Below are 19,357 nucleotides of genomic sequence, written 5' to 3' on the forward strand. Positions count from 1 at the left end.
TTTATTTTTGCGCACAGGAAATTTTACTCGTTTGCACATCGTCATAGAAAACAATTTTCGTACCACGATTAGGGACAAGATTTTTATCTGTATACTTATAGGATACCTAATCTGTGGTCATCCCTTGTATGTAATTATATATCGAGAAACTATGGTTACACCAGTTGAATTTGACAGGTTATATCAATTTAATAATTTCTTTTCGAACTTTTATGCCTAGGCGTTCAAATGACTTTTTTATATTGTCAATCACGTCGCAAAAATTAATAATTTTGTGACGTTTGAAAAGAAAGTTATTTTTTGAAAATCGAGTTGATAAGTACTCAAAAAACTAATTTCGAAAGAAGTTATGAAGAAATCTAGCCAGGGCAGAGTTAATACAAAAAAATCATTAGGATGGTTTTAAAGAAATTATAGGCCTAGTCCAGTAACAAAAATTACCAGACTTATTATTGTAAAACCTTATTTTCTGGACTGAAATCAATATTTATGTAAAGGTGTGTTTCCCGATAGAGTATGGAAAGAAAAAAAAGTTTGGAATAAGCAATATAAATTACTTCAATATATATTCTAAAACTACCTTTAATGATATGTCTAATTTTACACCAATTTTATTCATATAAATTTTATAAAAATCTCAGATAAAAACACTCAGATATAAACAACACTCTCTAAAGAAGAAAACATTAAAAAAAAAGAAAAAAATCAAAAAATCCTAAACACGTTCAAGATTTTTCTGCCCTTTTCCTCGATTTCAACCCGGAAAAAGTCAACTAAATCATACTCCCTCCCCACTGCTTTGATCAAATAAAAACCACGTGCTTTGTGGAAATGTGACGCCAAACCGGTGGCTATCTTTCGACGTTGACAATTTTCTTATTTCTTCCCTAGATTCAGGTAATTTTACTTATTTAGTTTTTATAGAATTTTCGAGTGTTTATCAAAATGTTTTCCAAAAACATCGTAATCTGGACTAGAAAAACCCTGGACTCCAAGAATGTAATTCTAAAACCACAAAGGATCTACTAACCAGGAATAAAGTGTGGATTACAGCATGATTACAGCAGACCTCTTTGTACGGCATATATGGTTGTCAAGTGCTACCCGAACAAGCTCAACCTGTAACATGAAAGTCATTGTTACTGAGACAGACTGCGATAAAGATCTTAAAACAACAGAGCACATGATATGTCACTACAGGACTCTGGATCGCAAACGATATTTTCTATTTTTGAAAGAAAGGCTAGAATCGGAGGAACTACCTATATGCTTCCATCCTATCAAAGACCTGACAAGCTGGTGCAGGTCTATTTTTGTATGGATATGTCATTCTTATTATACGAGGGAAATGTTGAAGATGCTTCTCATCATTGTCGATGTTTTGGACAATATTTATAGCTGCCAAGTCGAAAATTATCAGTTACTTATTGAGAAATTTATAGAAGTAGAAGTAGTTTTTACTAAAGAGCAAGAGAACGCACAAAATCACAATTTTGTCTATTTTTACTGACAGTTCGACAGGCAAAACGATACTTAAGGTAGCCGCTTTTGAATTGCTTAGAGCAATCAGTAGAGACGTTAAGCGCGTCAGATGAGAATACCCAAACCGGTAGTTAAGTGCGCGCTAAGCGAAATTAATTATTGAGCGTCTAAAAGCGCTTAGCGTTTTCTAAATTAGAGAATTCGGGCCCAGGAGCAAAGATAGGAGTATTTGGGTTAAAAACTAAATACTCTACCCTAGCATTCTTCAGGCAGAAATCTTCACTGTCGAAAGATCTATCTGAAACGAATATATTCATAAACTTTAGTACAACTGATATCGGAGATGGAGAACTAACCTCTGTAAAACCGTCTCAGATACTGGCTTTTGCCAAAGCCCTGAGACTGTATGATGAGTTATAACTCAAGAAAGGGGGACACAATAAATCTATAAGGTCGCGGTGATAAACTTTCCCTCTTACATACAATCCACAGTCTCTACAATGTTCATTTAATATTAAAAAACAAAACGGACTTGTTGACAAATTGTCATAACAGGCCTCTGGGAGAAGCGAATTAAACTGGCAACACTGGCGACGCTCGTGCTGGCGCCGCGCCGATTTCAAAGAGACGGTTGGCGTCGCCGAAAAACTTTCAGTCCGAAACGGCCGCCCGTTTCGAAGTGTTCGTGTCCGCTGTCATCGGTAGGAGCGCAACGTCACGTGGAAAAAATCAGAAGAGCGAGAAGGAGAGAAGACTTTGAAGGAGCTAAGGTAAGACAAAGAGGTATATATTTTTTTTAATCTAATTTATTATTTTTAAAATACTGTCAATTTAGTTAAAAAAAAGGAGTAACATAACTACTTTTTTAGAAAGTTTAGGAAATAGTTTAAAAGTAAAAAACAAACAATGGTAGTTTAATTTTATTTATAGTGAGGAATTTATTTTTTAATATTTTTCTCATGGTCGGACATTTTTTTAAATTTACAAAACGAACTTATGAAAAAAATTAAGGAAATATAGAGGGTGGTACGAACTGTATTTCGGAAACTTCGGCAGCATATTCTGCAGATAAAAATAAGTAAATAAGTTCGTATAAATGTATGTCTTAAAATGCTTGGTTTCGGAGATACAGGGTGTAGTAGTATAAGTTTTATTTTTATGTCGATTTTTTCCAAATAATTTCTGAAGTAACGCTAATATTTGGATGAAAATTGGTGAAAAATACGGCGTCAGCGATGGCTATGAAATGAATGATCGCTGTTATTTTATATGTAAATTTATATGGGAAATGTCATCGACGGAAATGACCCAGCCAACTGCGAGCGCCGCTTTTTTTTTCGATCATACAGTAGTTATTAGACTTATTATTTGAAATGTTTGCCAAAAATTCAACAAAAACTGTTTTGTCATCATTTTTTTTGCAGAAAAATTTATGATTAGTTTAAAAAAAAATAAAATTTTCCAAATTTATTATTTCATTCAAATAACTATCTACTGGACATGTTTATTTTTAGTCAATAATGACATGTATTGACTAATTCCATTCTAAATATCTTGAGAACGGTTTTTACCAAGAGACATTTTTGGCGTAAAAAGTTACGGAAATGTATATCTTTTCACTCAGTAGTTTTATACAGGTCCGAACGAAAAGTCGTTACTCTTCAAAACAGTTATAACACATGTATGTAGTGCCCTCTACAATTAGGAGTCATATTGACATCAAAATCAAATTTCTCATGTCAAAAAACTCCCAGACACCAATTTTCATCCAAATATTTATGTTATTTCATAAATTATTTGGAAAACACCGAAATGAAAATGAAAGTCTTTCAGTTTTTCTTCAATTTTTCAACTTAAAGGGCAAGTTTTCTATTTTTTTTTTATTTGTTAAAACGTTACTTGGATTTATTAGAAATATTTAAAATTAAAAATCTCCTAAATATTTATTAAACAAAAATACGTAACAATTCTATATCCAGTATATCTTGCAATATCAAATAATAAAAATTAAACAAAATATGAGCTTTTATTTTCATAATAAATTCAACATGCGTCAGTTAGTAGTTGTCAGTCATATATCTGCTTTTTCGTTAAATATTTATAAAGACAAACATACACGTACAAGCTTGTAACAACTCTGTTGACTGATCTAAATAAAAAATGAAGTTGTTGACTGAATAAATATTTAAAATGCACAGTTTTCCACTGTTTTATATATCTAGGTAAGTACATTTTTTACGAAAACTTACAAACTTGACAGTTAAATTTTTAGGACTATTAAAATATGTCCTCAAAACGTTGAGAACACTGATGGAAAAAATAATAAATAAGATAGATAGAACAGAGCGACCAGTATGTAATTTTGTTTACATTTTAATGGTCTAATACAATACCATACGAACAAAAAAAAACGGTGTCACAAAAATCTTTCTAGAAAAAAAGACCAAATCATGTTGCCATATCATTTTTGACATAAAACTTATTTTTTTAACTTACTAATATTACAAAAAAAGGAATAGGTCTCTAGGTATCAAGGATTCTCTATCAATGGAAAAATATTTTTTGTCTGCATCCACTGTTCTATCCCTGTACTATGTACCAACTGTCCCGTCTGTTTCTCCAGTGGACATTCTGCTTTTTCCTGATCCAGAAATTTACTGCACTATGGGTTATACGTTTGGGTATACCCAGTACTGGCTCTGAACCGAGACAGGATTCTATATAATGATCCTTACCTTGCTAGTTGATCGCTGCCTTTTGGTTGCAGAGCTCCCAGTTCACCCATGCAGGCATTCCCAGACGAATCTCGACGATATCTTTGGTCTCACTCAGAGAAAAATATTAAAATATACTGAGTGGTCCGAACTGTATTCCGGAAACTTCAGCAGCATATTCTGCAGATAAAAATAAGTAAAAAAGTTCTTATACAGGGTGTAGAAGTTTCATTTTTATTTCGATTTTTTCCAAATAATTTCTGAAATAACATCAATATTTGGATGAAATTTGGTATCTGGGAGTTTTTTGATATGAGAAATTCGATTTTGATATTAATATGGCTCCTAGTTGTAGATGGCGCCACCTACACCTTTTTAACTAGTTTGAAGAGTAATAACTTTTCGTCCGTACCTGTATAAAACTACTAAGTAAAAAAATATACATTTACGATGTTTTTAACGTAAAAAAGATCTCTTAATAAAAATCGCTACGAGTAATAGTTCTCGAGATATTTGAAATCGAAATTATCAATACCTGTCATCATTGACATAAATTATAAACATGTTGACTAAATAGTTAATAGACGGAAATCATAAATTTGAAAATTTTTTGTGCCAAATCATCACCAATCATCATTTTTCCGAAGACAATTTTATGATTAATTTAAAAAACTAAAAATTTTCCAAATTCATCTTTTTAGTCCAATAACTATCTACTCAACATGTTATTTTTTGTAAATAATGACAGGTATTGACTATTCCCATTCTAAATATCTCGATAAGGGTTGCTCGTAACGATTTTTACCAAGAGACATTTGTTACGTAAAAAAATACGAAAATGTATATTTTTTCACTCAGCAGTTCTATACAGGTACGGACAAAAAGTTATTACTCTTCAAAACAGTTAAAACACGTGTAGGTGGCGCCCTCTACAAATAGGAGTCATAATGACATCAAAATCAAAGTTCTCATGTCAAAAAACTATCAGACACCAATTTTCATCCAAATATTGACGTTACTTCAGAAATTATTTGGAAAAAATCGAAATAAAAATGAAACTTCTACACCCTGTATCTCTTAAACTAAGCATTTTAGGACATACATTCATAAGAGGTTTTTTACTTCTTTTTATCTGCAGAATATGCTCCCGAAGTTTCCGGAATACAATTCGGACCACCCTGTATAGAAAATACTTGAATTAAAATGTGAACAAAAATAGCTAGTATGATATAACATTCTAATATTAAGATTTGTTTTAATTAAAATAATTGTCAAAATTCTCATTGTTAAAAAAGAAACAGGATGTAACAGGCGTTTTATTAATTTTGACAAATGAGCCAGAAGCAAGACAAAGAGACATTCCGAGACCGTTCTCAACAGCGGGTTTTTCTTTTCAAATTCAAAGGTTTTCCTTGATAAAGGGCGCTAAAATCGCTGTAAAATAACCAAAGAAAGAAGGAGGGGGATGTTTGAATCGGGGAAGGGAGGGGTAAAAGCCAATTAGAATAAATGTGTAGTCATTAGCGGTCTTTGATTAATTATATTCGTTTGTTTTGCGATGTAAAAACCACGTTTTGTTCACGATTTTTTTTTGAATATAGGGATCTTAATTTTTAAATCAAACATGATTTTTTTATTTTGTGAAAAATAGAAATATATAGCATCATCATATAGCATTATCATTTTCAGCTTTTTCAACCATTTCCAGTTATAGTGTCGCTTCCCTCACAGGTTTGGTCTTCTTTTAGGTCTTTTAATTACTCGTTGGCTGTGTTATGTACCATGCTGTTGTTGGCTCGTACCATGCTGTAATTTTTGTGGTCCATCTGTTGTAAATAAATAAATAAATAAATAAATGCCTTTATTGGCAAAAAAATTTACAATTTGTAGACAAAGGTAAAGTAAACAAACAAAAGAGAATACAAAACAACATTTACGGCGTAGAAAGCCTTGTCTAGTAAATAAGATTTCAATGCTGTGCGAAATGAAGAAAATGATGTTATGGATTTGATTTCAAATGGCAGGTGATTGTGCATTTTTTTCGAGTTGTATAATATTGAACTTTTAACTAACTCTGAGCGTAGGGTAGGTAGATAAACATCTTGCTCCGCGTTCCTGAGTGGATAAGTGTTAGATGGTCTTTCTTGAGAAGCTGATACATGCTTACGTATTAGGCAAACGGATTCAAATATAAATAAGGAAGGAAGAGTTAATATTTTTAACTTTTTAAAAAGTCCTGGCAATGAGTTCTGCTGTTTAGTCCCAGTGAATATCGAACAGCTCTCTTCTGGAGCTTGAAAATGCGGGCAAATTAGGCTTCTTGGGTCTTTTGTCATATCCACTGTATTTCACGGTCTCTCATGGTTATTCCCAGCATTTTTTCATACCATATTTTAACATAATTTTCCGAACTGAAATTAAATATTTAAATATAATTATTAAAATTCTGACGTTTAAACGCGCTTTACCTCGCTTAATTTAAATTAACCGCCCAATATTAGTTATAGGCTCTAATTGGAGAACTTAATGGGTCAGATTAAATGCTAACAAATTGGTATCTAACGGGAAATTACAGCCGATTGATTAAGAGTATTCAATCTCGAGTTATAATTTATCCAGTAATTGATTGCAAAATCGCAATTTATTAATACAAAAAATATATTTAAATCCTAGCTACTTGTAGAAAAGATTTATTAATATTTACACACTTTTATTCCGTAAATCTTCATATTTTGTTCACTCAAGCTAGTATTCTACCCATATGCTACTCTAAAAGATATTTTTCTTCTTATAAACTATCTTAATTGAACCATAAATCAAGGCACTAATAAATTTTGAACAACTAGATTGGAAGAAACTCAACTTTCTGGAGTTTCCCTCCTGTTTTCCTGTTTCCCTAAAAAACGATAATTTAGCTAGAGAGAAACTATAGTTTTATAACTTTTCTTCTCTTCCCGAAAATATATATTTGTGGAAAATTTGTTATAGTGCTGTAAAATTGACAATAGCTGGCTAGAACGCGGCCTTATCGGGAGTTCTATTATGTCAGTTTGAGTCAGTTTCAGTGAAAATTTCACACCTCTACTTTTCAACCAATAACATGCTTTAATGTTGACTAGTTACCATGGCAACTGAAAAAATTTCCGGAAATTTTTTCGAGGCGCCACGAAACTTTAGTGGAAATTTTTTGACAGTTGAAAAGGTAAACATAAGATCTACAATCATAATGTGAATGAACTACAATGTCTATATATTGAAATATTACCCATTTGAGTTTTAGCATTTGATGTAACTAATTAAAAATATAATAATATTTGTTAATATTATTAACAAATTGAAATTATTTTAAAATTTCATGTTGATTAATATTTTTTCAAATTTAGATGTGAAATTTTCTTATCGAATACCACGCAAGCTTAAATTATTCCTGGAAATTTTCTTTCGGGCACGAATATTTTAGGAAAATTATCCCTCGTCTTCGACTCGGGATAATTTTCAAAATATTCGTGCCCTCAAAAAAATTTCCGAAAATAATTAAGCTCTTGTGATATTATAAGTGAGAATTGATGTTGATAATGAATATAAAAGATGTAATAGTTGTTTATATAAAACTATAAACGCATATCATGCAACTTCGGGCTTAATGTTGTTTGTCAGTGCAAATATTTTCAGGGTTGGCAGATCTCGATAAAAGAAACATATTTTCCCATTGCCATTTTGCAAATAACTTCAAAAGAACTGAGTTATTTTACTTCGAAAATTTAATAAAAAAATTATTTTTTGGTTAGATTTTGAGAACCACTGTCTTGTTTCTGTTTTTTTTTTTCTTGTAAATTATTAATCTACTACCTAAGCCAAAAGGTTTGGAAAGTAAAAAAAAGAGAAGAATAATTTGAGTGTACTTACCATACTGCTCTAGTCCTGCTTTGTACTTACCACACTCGCTAGTGTCCAACTTTGGCTGAAGTGCTCAATTACCTGCAACATCACAATAAAACTGCCTCCCCCAGAAGTAATGCCGAAAGGTAGTTCCTTGGGGAGATACTCAAAGCGGTTTGTAGAGGTTTTTTAGTCGGTAAGGTACCTCAACCACTCCGACAGTACCATTTACGGTCTCTGGTTTGCAGATTTTTTCCCCACGAAAAAAAAAATCTGACGTATATTACTAAGGAATTTTAACGTAGTTCATATTGTTCGATATGTTTTATTTAATAACTTATTTCTTTCATTCTGTATAATCTGCTTATTATGAAAGTTGAAGATTTTTCAACGATATCATTTGCAATCCGGCATCGCCGCGCATGGCCGCCTATTCATCGAACATGATTGGCGAGAGTACGTCACAGGATTTGTTACAACGCGGTTACCATGGTTTTTACGCCTTTCCTATTCGCTTGCTTTATCCCCAACTTCACGGTCTCTTCTGAAAAGAGTAGGAATATTGAATACTATTGAAATATCCAGTGGCGGTGTCATTTTTTACTATTTCCTTGTGTTCATAATAGGGTTTGCGATGAAGAAGCTACAGAGAGTTCGCTTAAGTTGCCGCTTAAACGTAAACTTGAGCGGATATTTCTTTATACCGGAGTTAGCGTATCGGCTATAAAAAAATTTACACGGAAGATAAAAAAGGCTGAAAACTAACCCCGATAAAATGATATCCAACTCTGGAAAGAAACGACCACGTTTGACTGCTGTCGAAAAGCTCGACGACTTTTTTGAAGTGGTCAGGAATTTCATAAATAGATTTTATCTCGAATTCAAACTCGTCCCCGCAATTAGAAAGCTTTTGCAAAAATTGCAGGAAGAATCGAATTTTCCTTTTGCAGGGAAACGCTTAGGGGGTTATTAAAGTCAAATGAATTTTTTTGGCGTAAATGTCAAAATAACAGATAGGTAAATATTAATGGAGCGGCCCATTATATTGCAGAGAGAGATATAAATATATACGCGAAATTCGAAAATATAGCCAAGTATTATCTATTTGAATGAACCATATGGGTAGACAATGACCTAACCTTTAAAAACTGCTGGCGGAGCGATACCATATCTGGTGTAATAGGCAATATCAGATCTACTGATGAGTAAAATTATGTTTTGTTTGCGCTTCCAAAGTTAACTATTTTCAAGATTTTTTTTTGCTGGAAATAGTTATATATAAAAAATTATGTATTATAGAAAAAATATAGTTAGTACAGATATATAAATAAATATACCTCAAGACTCAGTCTTGATCATCTGCTGATGGCAGACATGGTTAGCGAAACGTGCGTCCAGTGTAAAATTAAAAGTGTTTTGGTGTGTTGTACTGATTTAGTGTTTTATTTTGCTGTGTAACACCAAAGGTTCCAACCCCCAGCTGTAATTATTTCTTCTATTATATTAACAACACAATAATAAAATGATTCAAAATATTTAAGGGAGCTTTAATAAAAGGAGCTTTTAGTGTTTATCTGCTAAATCAACAATAACGATTCAAACAGCATAAAGTTTTTTGAAAAAAATTATTAATCTGAGTATTATATTTATGATACACATTATTTTCATATAACACCGTACGCCCATGCCTATTTTATGAATGAAATTGGGCGTGTTTTGTTTACAACTGCATTCCCCTGCCGATACCCCGTAGCTACAGATCCGTTGGTCACACTATATGTTGTCATATTATGTTTTTTAACTTAAAATTTAAAAAATTCAAAATTTTCCAATTTTTTTTCGCAACTTCTCAAAAATATTTGGGATACGGCAATACAACTTACCTACTTTTTTAGAAATATTTTTAATATCTAATATCATTTATTGACAATGTAACGACGAGAGTTGTCAAAATTGTACCTGAACAATCAAAAATACAATTTCAGATATTTTACAAAAGATTTTTCAAATATTATTATAATTATATATTGTCCTTAATATGATAATTATATATTGTCCTTAATATGATTTTAACTTTAACGATACACAATATTCTTTTTTTTCTTCACAAATCATCTGAATTTTAACTACAAAAAGAGAAAAAAAAACATAGATAATAAAATTTGATGAATATGTATGATACGGAGGAGATTTGGAATTTTTTTGGCAAGCACCCCGGTGTCGGCCAAGCTTGCCAATATAACCACACTACAAAGCGCGTGTTTTTCAGGGAGAGAAAAAAAAACATAGAGGGAAAAACAGAAAATATATAGGGGTAATAAAATCCTTTCTATTTGCATATATCCTAGACCTTTTGTCGACAGGAGAAAGCGCCATTTTTACTACAACGTTTTTTTTTTTCTTCTTTGTATCTAATAAATATTGATAAAAGAAACAGAGCTAACAGCCTAACAACAGAAAGATGTTCGAAAAACATCGAAAAAGATGTTCGAAATAACTCTTAAATTATCTGGGAAGATAATATTTGACTTTTTCAAAATTTACATGGTGTTTCTATAATTACTTATTTCTGTTAGACCCTCACAGTCAACTTCGACACCTGCTCTTCTCCCCACCAAAACCAAACCCTTAAGTGGTCCTAACACCCTAGTTTAACAGGTTTCCTCTCCTCCGACCAATTTCACTTCACTCCATCTTGAATATAAGCGCGGACCATAATGGAGACCAGACTCCCGATACGTCAAACGCATTAATCGTCGATAAATCACAGCCTAAGCCGATCGAGCCGTTCGAAGCGTATTAGCACGGGCCATTAGAATGGGCGGGGAGTAGCTTTAAACTGACCGATGGCCGGCAAAAAGGAGTTTGATGGATGGAGCAGGATCGTGCTGCGTTATTTCGCCATGGGGTAATGGAGAGTAGTGTTGGTTGATGGTTAATTGAAAAGTTGCAGGAAAAAACGGTGAGGAGTATGTACAAAGAGAGAGCTTTTAAATGGGAGAGAACGATTTAAGGTAATGGAACAGGTAAAAATAGATGGTTCGGAGTAATGTGAATCAATTTGTTTTAGAACACTGTAACTGTTTTTGTTATCTTACAAACCGAAGATAAAAGAGGTGAAATACAATTCTATTTGTGTGTCTTACATACCGTCTACCGAGCCGTCTACATTAAAATGAATTAAAAGTCGTATAAGAAAAAGAAATTAATACAAAAAAAATTAAAGTCGATAAAATGAAAAATATACGAAATAATATACATGTACTGATTTCTTTTGAAAATCAACAACTATGAAACTATGATTCCATCCCCGACACAAATGGTACATTGTGAGACAGGAAATTGTAGAGAGAAACAAGCCCTATAACATAGGATACAACATTTTAATGAACAATGCTTTCCATAATATCATTAAAATGAAAAATATAGGAAATGATATACATGTACTGATTTCTTTCGAAAATCGACAACTATGAAACTATGATCCCTTCTCCGACACAAACGATACACTGTGAGACAGAAAATTGTAGACAGATACAAGCCCTATAACATAGGATACAACATTTTAATGAACAGTACTTTCCATAAAATCATTAAAATGAAAAATATACGAAATAATATACATGTACTGATTTCTTTCGAAAATCGACAACTATGAAACTATGATCCCTTCCTCGACACAAACGATACACTGTGAGACAGAAAATTGTAGACAGATACAAGCCCTGTAACATAGGATACAACATTTTAATGAACAGTACTTTCCATAAAACCAATAAAATGAAAAATATACGAAATAATATACATGTACTGATTTCTTTCGAAAATCGACAACTATGAAACTATGAACCCTTCCCGGACACAAACAATTTTTGTTGTGAGATGGAAATTGTAGAGAATAACAAGCCCTATAACATAGGATACAACATTTTAACGAACAGTGCTTTCCATAAAATCAATAAAATGAAAAATATACGAAATAATATACATGTACTGATTTCTTTCGAAAATCGACAACTATGAAACTATGATCCGCCGGACACAAACGGTACATTGTGAGACAGGAAATTGTAGAGAGAAACAAGCCCTATAACATAGGATACAACATTTTAGTGAACAGTGCTTTCCATAAAATCAATAAAATGAAAAATATACGAAATAATAGACATGTACAGCAACAATTTCCTGTGATGATTTTTCTAAGGCGTTAATTTTTCTAAGGCTAATTAATAAACTGCAGCACTATTATTTATTTAATGTGACATCGAATTTGACAATGGCATTTTTTACAATCGCATTTTTGCTGGTATTTTAATTATAGCTGTCTCTGGACCGTATTATAAAATTTACTAATTTGAAGGTAGATTTTTGCAAATACCTTTTAAATGACTATTCCAAATGAAACGAAATTCTACACTAAAGTACAACTTTAACGCCTCTACAAAAAAGTCTAATACAACTCTGAGGAGATAATATTTAACCTTCTCAAAGTTAACATAGGCTTTCCTATGTTCTGCTTTCCGATGTACCACATGGAATTAATTACTATTGGTTTGTAGTCAGATATAACATCACGGTATTAACATGAGACTGTATTATAATATTAATATTAACACACATAAAATTAATAAAGTTCCTTAATTAAGATTAAATAATAATAAATTAATAATCTAAGATTACGACCTAATATAATTTCAAACCCTTTAATGAAAATCAAAATTAAAACACGACAAAAAATAGGATTTAATATTGCAATCGATACGGACGGAGATATTAATATTAAGAGAGATTTTATTATAGGAAAATTTAATGGCTCTCTATCGAGACTGGCTTAGTATCATTAATTACACCAGCTAGGGATGGCAAAGGGTCAATTATGACATTTAGTCCAAGTTAAATTAGGTTATCTTTACGTACTGGCGCTTTATTCCATAAAGTCCCTTAAACCTTCATTAGGGACATATTTTCGAAGCTCTAGTACTCTAGATTTATCTATTTGATGAAGTGCTTTAATAGTCTAACACTCTAACACCTCTGTACAGGGTGGGTCAAATTCGACGCTTTTAAACGGAAACACCCTTTTCTATAGGAGACAGACGAAAACTAATATCGATGTCTGGAGCTCAATTTTTGTCGAAAACATGATGGTGAAAACCGCATATCGATATCTGTCACTGTTTCGGAGTTTACGGGGTGTTTTTCAAAAAAGTGCATTTTTAACAAATTGCTGTAACTTTTTTGCTATGGAAAATTTTGTATTTTTGTGAAAACATTTCCAAAGCACCTTTTTACATAGAATTTAATGATTTAAGTATAATTTTTTTTTCAGTTTACAAATTTTGAAAGATCTGAAGTGAGAATAAGAGAGGGGGTCGAGACAAATCTCACGATATCTCACGAGTGGGGAAAGGGGGGAGGGTGTCAAAAACTCCTCAAAATAATTAATAGAAACCCCCTAGTTTGAAAAACCCGTTTTGAATTTTATCGAACTTAAAAAAGAAAAAAAGATACATGTATGGCAAAAACATAATTTATGCAACGCATACAGTCATAGGAATTTGCAAATTTCGCTAATTACAGGCCGGGTTTGCATTATTAATTTGTAGCATAATGCTCCAAAATTGCTTTATTCAATACGTGTCAATTTTTTTCGAGCTGAAATACACGTTCGGGCTAAAACGGGTTTAAATTTATTATTATCGGTGAAACGGTTATTTATATAATTGATTAACTCATATCATTAACCATTCATTATATTTATCAATAAAATTATATTGTTATCGTGCATGGATAAATTAAATTCAATTTTCTTTTTTTTTTGCTTTTGGTGGGCATAAAAAAATATAGTATTGTTTAACTGCACAGTTTTATTCTATTTATATATACAGGATGTCCCAGGCTGAGCGTGCATTAGAAGTTTCTAGAAAACCACAATATCTAGATCGAAGATTTTTTATACATTATTGTTTCACAACGAGATCTATCGATTAAAAATATTTTCAATATGGCAGCACTTCCGGAAATACCGTAAGATGACAGCAACTTTCTTATTTTAAATGGATGCATTTTTGATTACATACTTAAATTCTCTGTAAAATTTTATGAATTTTGAACACTCTATATCTAACATTAACCGTTTTTGAGAAAAATATATTTAAAATTTTTAAACGAAAAAAACTGCCTGTCAAAAAAAATTTGTATAGCCTAAACGTCAAATTTAGTGATTACCACAGACACTGTGACATAAGGAGAAGGCATGTGGCTATTTATTACAAAAATTAAATTGTTCAAATGTCATATAATAATGGCGGCAGCTATCATGGAATTGGGCGATTAAAAAATTATCATCAATCACTTTTTTCAAATGGAAACCCACTTTTTTTATTTCACTAGTGAAAAGGTTTTTCAATTCGTTACTTTTTAACTGATGTTCCTAAACCTAAAATAAATCGATTTCAAGTTATTTAAGATTATTTAGTTTGAAACGTATATTTTTCTTGATTTTATCTAGCTTCGTTTGACATTAAGTGTCAAACAGTCAGACAATTTATTTCTATCTATCCGAAAACAAATTATTTGAATTTCCTATATGATAAATACTGCTGCCTTCAGAGTTTAAAAAGTGTATTTATAAAAATATATCTGGTATTTTTGCTCTTTAGTGATATCCTAATAGTTGATATTATTAACAATATACCGTATGATCGAAAAAAAACAGCGCAAAGTTGGCTTGGAAATGATGATCGATAGCATACTGCTTTTTGAACAGGAAGTACAATATGACATGTCCAGATCTATTGTTTTATATATCACTTGACGTTTAAAGTCAAAGGCTTCTTGTCAAAATCAAGAAAAACATAACGCTTAAATAACTTACAAACGATTTATTTTAATGCGATCAACATGAACTGTAACCGTGACGTCATGAAATACATAGCAAAAAGTTCTGGTTTCTGCCGTATGCAGCGCTGCGGTCGGAATTTTTTTTAATCAACTGAAATGCACCAAGCCTAGTGTAGAATAAAATCATTACTATAACGAACTTATTTTTCCAGTTTTACAAAAATTCATTTAACTGATACGTTTTGGGTAGTTGTATTTTTTTTGAAACCGGGTATTATAAAAAATACTGTTATAAATTTTAAAATATTGGCCATTTAAATCCTAAAAACGATTTATTCCATTATATTTTATGACTCCGCTCTATACAAACCGCTGAAAAAATATTCAGTTTTTTTTCACATATAAAATGAATAAAAACGGTTGTTGTTTTATATTTTTCGAATAACATTTTTGGGACGATTGGACATGTCAAAAATCAAACGCACTGCTTTTCGAGAGTACCTGATGCCTCTGTAAAAGTCGGCCAGCGATATATCGGCAGGCAGGGTATGGATTAAATACAATTATCCAGACAAATCCAATTAAAAAATGACAAGGCCAATAGCGACGGTTTTCTATTAGGTTTTGTATCTGATACTATGCAGTTTGAGACCGATATATAGAGCCATCGTGAATTAAATTAGTAGTATTTATGACTATATAGAAGACTATTATAATTACCTACTAGACATAATAATATATATGTAATTGAAATATTAAATTAATTTTATTCTGTATATATATATATATATATATATATATATATATATATATATATATATATATATATATATATATATATATATATATATATATATATATATATACATTAATCGGTTTAAAACGTTCTACGTCTTCCGATGCCATCTCTCCCTGCCTGTCTGTCTCTCCATGCACCGTCTCCGAGAGATCTTTCCTCCATAAACGTGTCAATCCCTTCCTGCCAACTTCTTCTCGGTCTACCCGGTTTTCTTCTTCCTGCAGGTTTCCAGTTTATAATTTGCTTTGAGATTCTTATTTCTGCCATTCTTTGGACATGCCCGTACCATGTGAGTTGACTGTTCTTTATGTCGTCCACTATCGTATGTTTAACTTCCATAATCTCTCTTATGCGTTCATTAGTTATTCCCTCGAGTCTTGATTTGCCTGCTGATCTTCTCCAAAAATCCATTTCTGTAGCTTCCAGCATTCGTTTTGTTGTTTCCTTAATTGGCCAGACTTCACAGCTGTACGTGGTTATACTCTTTATGATGGTATTGTATATTAGAGTTTTGTTCTTGTTGTTTATGCTTCTGTCCCACAGTATCCCATTCAATACCGTGATAGAATTCCTTCCAAGTTGGTTTCGTTCTTTAATTGCTGTATCCAACAGTCCATCATTTGTGATTTGCATACCCAAATATTTGTATTTTGTGCAGCACTTAATTTTCTTCCCTTCTAGTATTAGATCTTGTTGTTCTCCTCCGATACACATATATTCTGTTTTGTTAGTATTGATCTCGAGTTCCCATTTCTGATATTCTTCTATAAGCTTACGTGTCATATAATTTATGTCATCGTAATCTTGTGCTATGATCACCTGATCGTCCGCGAAGCAAAGTGTGTAGAGCATGTTATCCCCTATGGGTACTCCCATATTTCTACCTTTTTGCTTCCAACCTTTGAGAACTTGTTCGAGATATATCTTGAACAGTGTTGGTGAAATACAGCACCCTTGTTTCAGATCTTTGGTTCCATTAAATCCTGTTGTTAACTTTTTGCCGACTTTTATTCTAGTACTAATATAAAATATTTTGGGAGTATCAGCAAAATAATGTTTCATTAATAAAATACTGTTTTTACAACTTTGTCACATTTTTTAAACTGATATAACAACATTTTTGAGAACCTTGATTTCATACATATTTTAAACGATTTGTTTGTAGCTTCTGAATAACGGTCTAGGTGATGCATCTAGCTCATTTGCCAGATCAGAATTAGAATTTAGAGTTAGTAACTCGCATTTTCATTGGAGGATATTGTCATATTTATTTCAAACCAATAGTCAACGAGGATATTCGTATAATTTATTAAAATTACTGTAAATCACTGTAAATAATGAATTGTTTGTAATTGAGCTGTAATTTCTGTATTATTAATCCGGTAAGTGATGGAGATAAACAATTGTGATTGATTAAAATGTTATTTTAAGATGAAACTTTTGTTAACAACATTCTGAGAATTTGAATAATGAATTGAATAATGACAACAACAACAACAAACAACAAACAACGCTTTATTGTACAAAAAGCCAAAACGGCTTCATCGACAAAGCACTCACAAAACAAACAAAAGGACAAAAAAAATACAAACAACAAAAAATACGCAATACAAATAATACAATTCAAAAAAATTTAAGTCATTAAAATAACAAAAAGAATATACATAGACAATTGCAGAACAGTACGCAATAAATAGATATAATTTTAGAGTTATAAAATATTAAATACTTGACCTTTGACCAGAGTGTGAGATGATCAAAATTTTAAAATTCAAAATTGTTCATGATTAAACATCAACAAAAAAGTCGTTTACCGTATATAGGGCGCTCTCCAGTAAGTATGATTTTAGAGCTTTGCGAATGACAAGTGACAAGACAAGTGACATCTGTCTAAAAAAGACGTCGATTTAGAGTGACAATTTTGTTAAGTAAAATTTAGAGTGATAATTTTGATTATGCAAAAGAAATACTGATTAACATTAATTTAAAAATAAATCCCCAACATGAATAATGAACAAAACATTTAAACAAAAACAGACCACAGACTACACAAAACAAATTATTGATTAGTAGCAGTTCGTAGTAGTCAGATATATAGATGTAGTAGTATTTTGGTTTAGTGGCCGCATCTATCCGGCCGGATAATAGAATTATCGTTTTTTAATAAAAATTAAAAAAGAACATTATAAAATTATAAACCTAGAATAGTATACGGTTTTAAATTAAGCATTCATAAAGAAATGTATATTGAAGGATATCCTTTAATTTAATAGCTGTTAGTAAGAAGCTTCACTTTCAAATAGTGCACACAATTGCACAATTTTTTAATTAATATAATTTTTAATAAATAAAAAAATCGTCACAAACATAATCCCTAAAAAGTCTCTTTTTTTTTATTCCAACTCCGTAAAACTTCCAAACTTTTTAAAATTAGGATGTTTTTTGAGAAGTCCAACAAAACACGCAAACACCAATGATAAAACTGCTTAGCTCGTAACTAACCGAAAGGCCAATATTTTCGAAACATAAAAATCGGATTTGAAACTTTATACAGGACGGGAAGTTCTTGCTTTATACGCAGTCGTCGACCTCTTTATTTCAAAAATTTAACGACTAACAATGTCGAAAACCTCATATTTGGTGAATACGAGCTCGCATGGAGAATCAATCGATTGCAATTTTACGTCTACCTCGATAAAACTTTCTGCAATTTGCTAATGCACCGCAATTGCAATTTTATTCTAGCAGAATAAATTTTATCTCATTTAGACAATTTTCTTTTTTGTATCATATATGTACCATACGATCGGAAAAAAAACGGCGTCGTAGACGGCTGAGAAATAACAATCGAGGATAATTTTGGCGAGGATAAGGCCTAGACGTCATTACTTATCTCTTATTAAAAATTAGCCACAAATCATCGACAACTATGAAACTATGAACCCTTCCCGGACACAAACGGTACATTGTGAGACAGGAAATTGTAGAGAGAAACAAGCCCTACAACATAGGATACAACATTTTAATGAACAGTGCTCTCCATAAAATCAATAAAATGAAAAATATACGAAATAATATACATGTTGTGATTTCTTTCGAAAATCGACATGGCATGAAAAATAATTTTTTGTGAATGTATTTGTGTGTCTGCAAAACGTTCTGTTTTTTTAAATCTTTCTATAATTAGTGTTATGTCAATTTTTAGTAAATGACGTCTTTATAACGTTTATATAATTTTTTTCAAATTATTTGAAGTAATATCATATTTTCTGTAGTAGATCTCTGTTTTTCGATGTCCTAAGATTACGGAAGTTTTCTAGAAACTTACCGTATACCTAATGACTTTCCGACAAAGTATAATTAAAAGCTTTAGTTACACTTACAAGTCTTTTCAAGTTTCACCAACCTCGAATCGTCTATACTTAACGTAAAGTTGACTCAAAGCTAGTTTTGATGGCCTCTCGTTATACAACTCATTAACTGTATAGAAAGGTCTATCTTTAAAACGGGTTTTTGGTAGAAAAGTGATATCAAATTAACTAAAAATAACAAGCAGAATTTTCAATACGTTTCGTAATTTTTTAGACACTGTAAAGAGTCCTTATACAGCGTGTTATTTCAGGGAGTTATTCTTATTCTA

The 19,357-nt window shown here is 31.6% G+C and overlaps 1 protein-coding gene across 6 annotated transcripts in view; it reads left to right on the top strand.

Moving 5' to 3' along the window:
• The first annotated feature begins 2,145 nt into the window (after positions 1-2,145).
• Positions 2,146-19,357, top strand: part of LOC115878981 (glutamate receptor ionotropic, kainate 2-like) — a 63,350-nt gene continuing 46,138 nt past the window's right edge. For all 6 annotated transcript variants that reach the window (XM_030895591.1, XM_030895592.1, XM_030895594.1 and 3 more), the window contains exon 1: positions 2,146-2,252. The gene's annotated coding sequence lies outside the window, so the exon portion shown is untranslated. The remainder of the gene's footprint in view (positions 2,253-19,357) is intronic.

This window comes from Sitophilus oryzae, unplaced genomic scaffold (assembly GCF_002938485.1).
Source record: "Sitophilus oryzae breed Bouriz unplaced genomic scaffold, Soryzae_2.0 scaffold_154_pilon_pilon, whole genome shotgun sequence".
In the NCBI taxonomy this organism is placed as follows: domain Eukaryota; kingdom Metazoa; phylum Arthropoda; class Insecta; order Coleoptera; family Curculionidae; genus Sitophilus; species Sitophilus oryzae.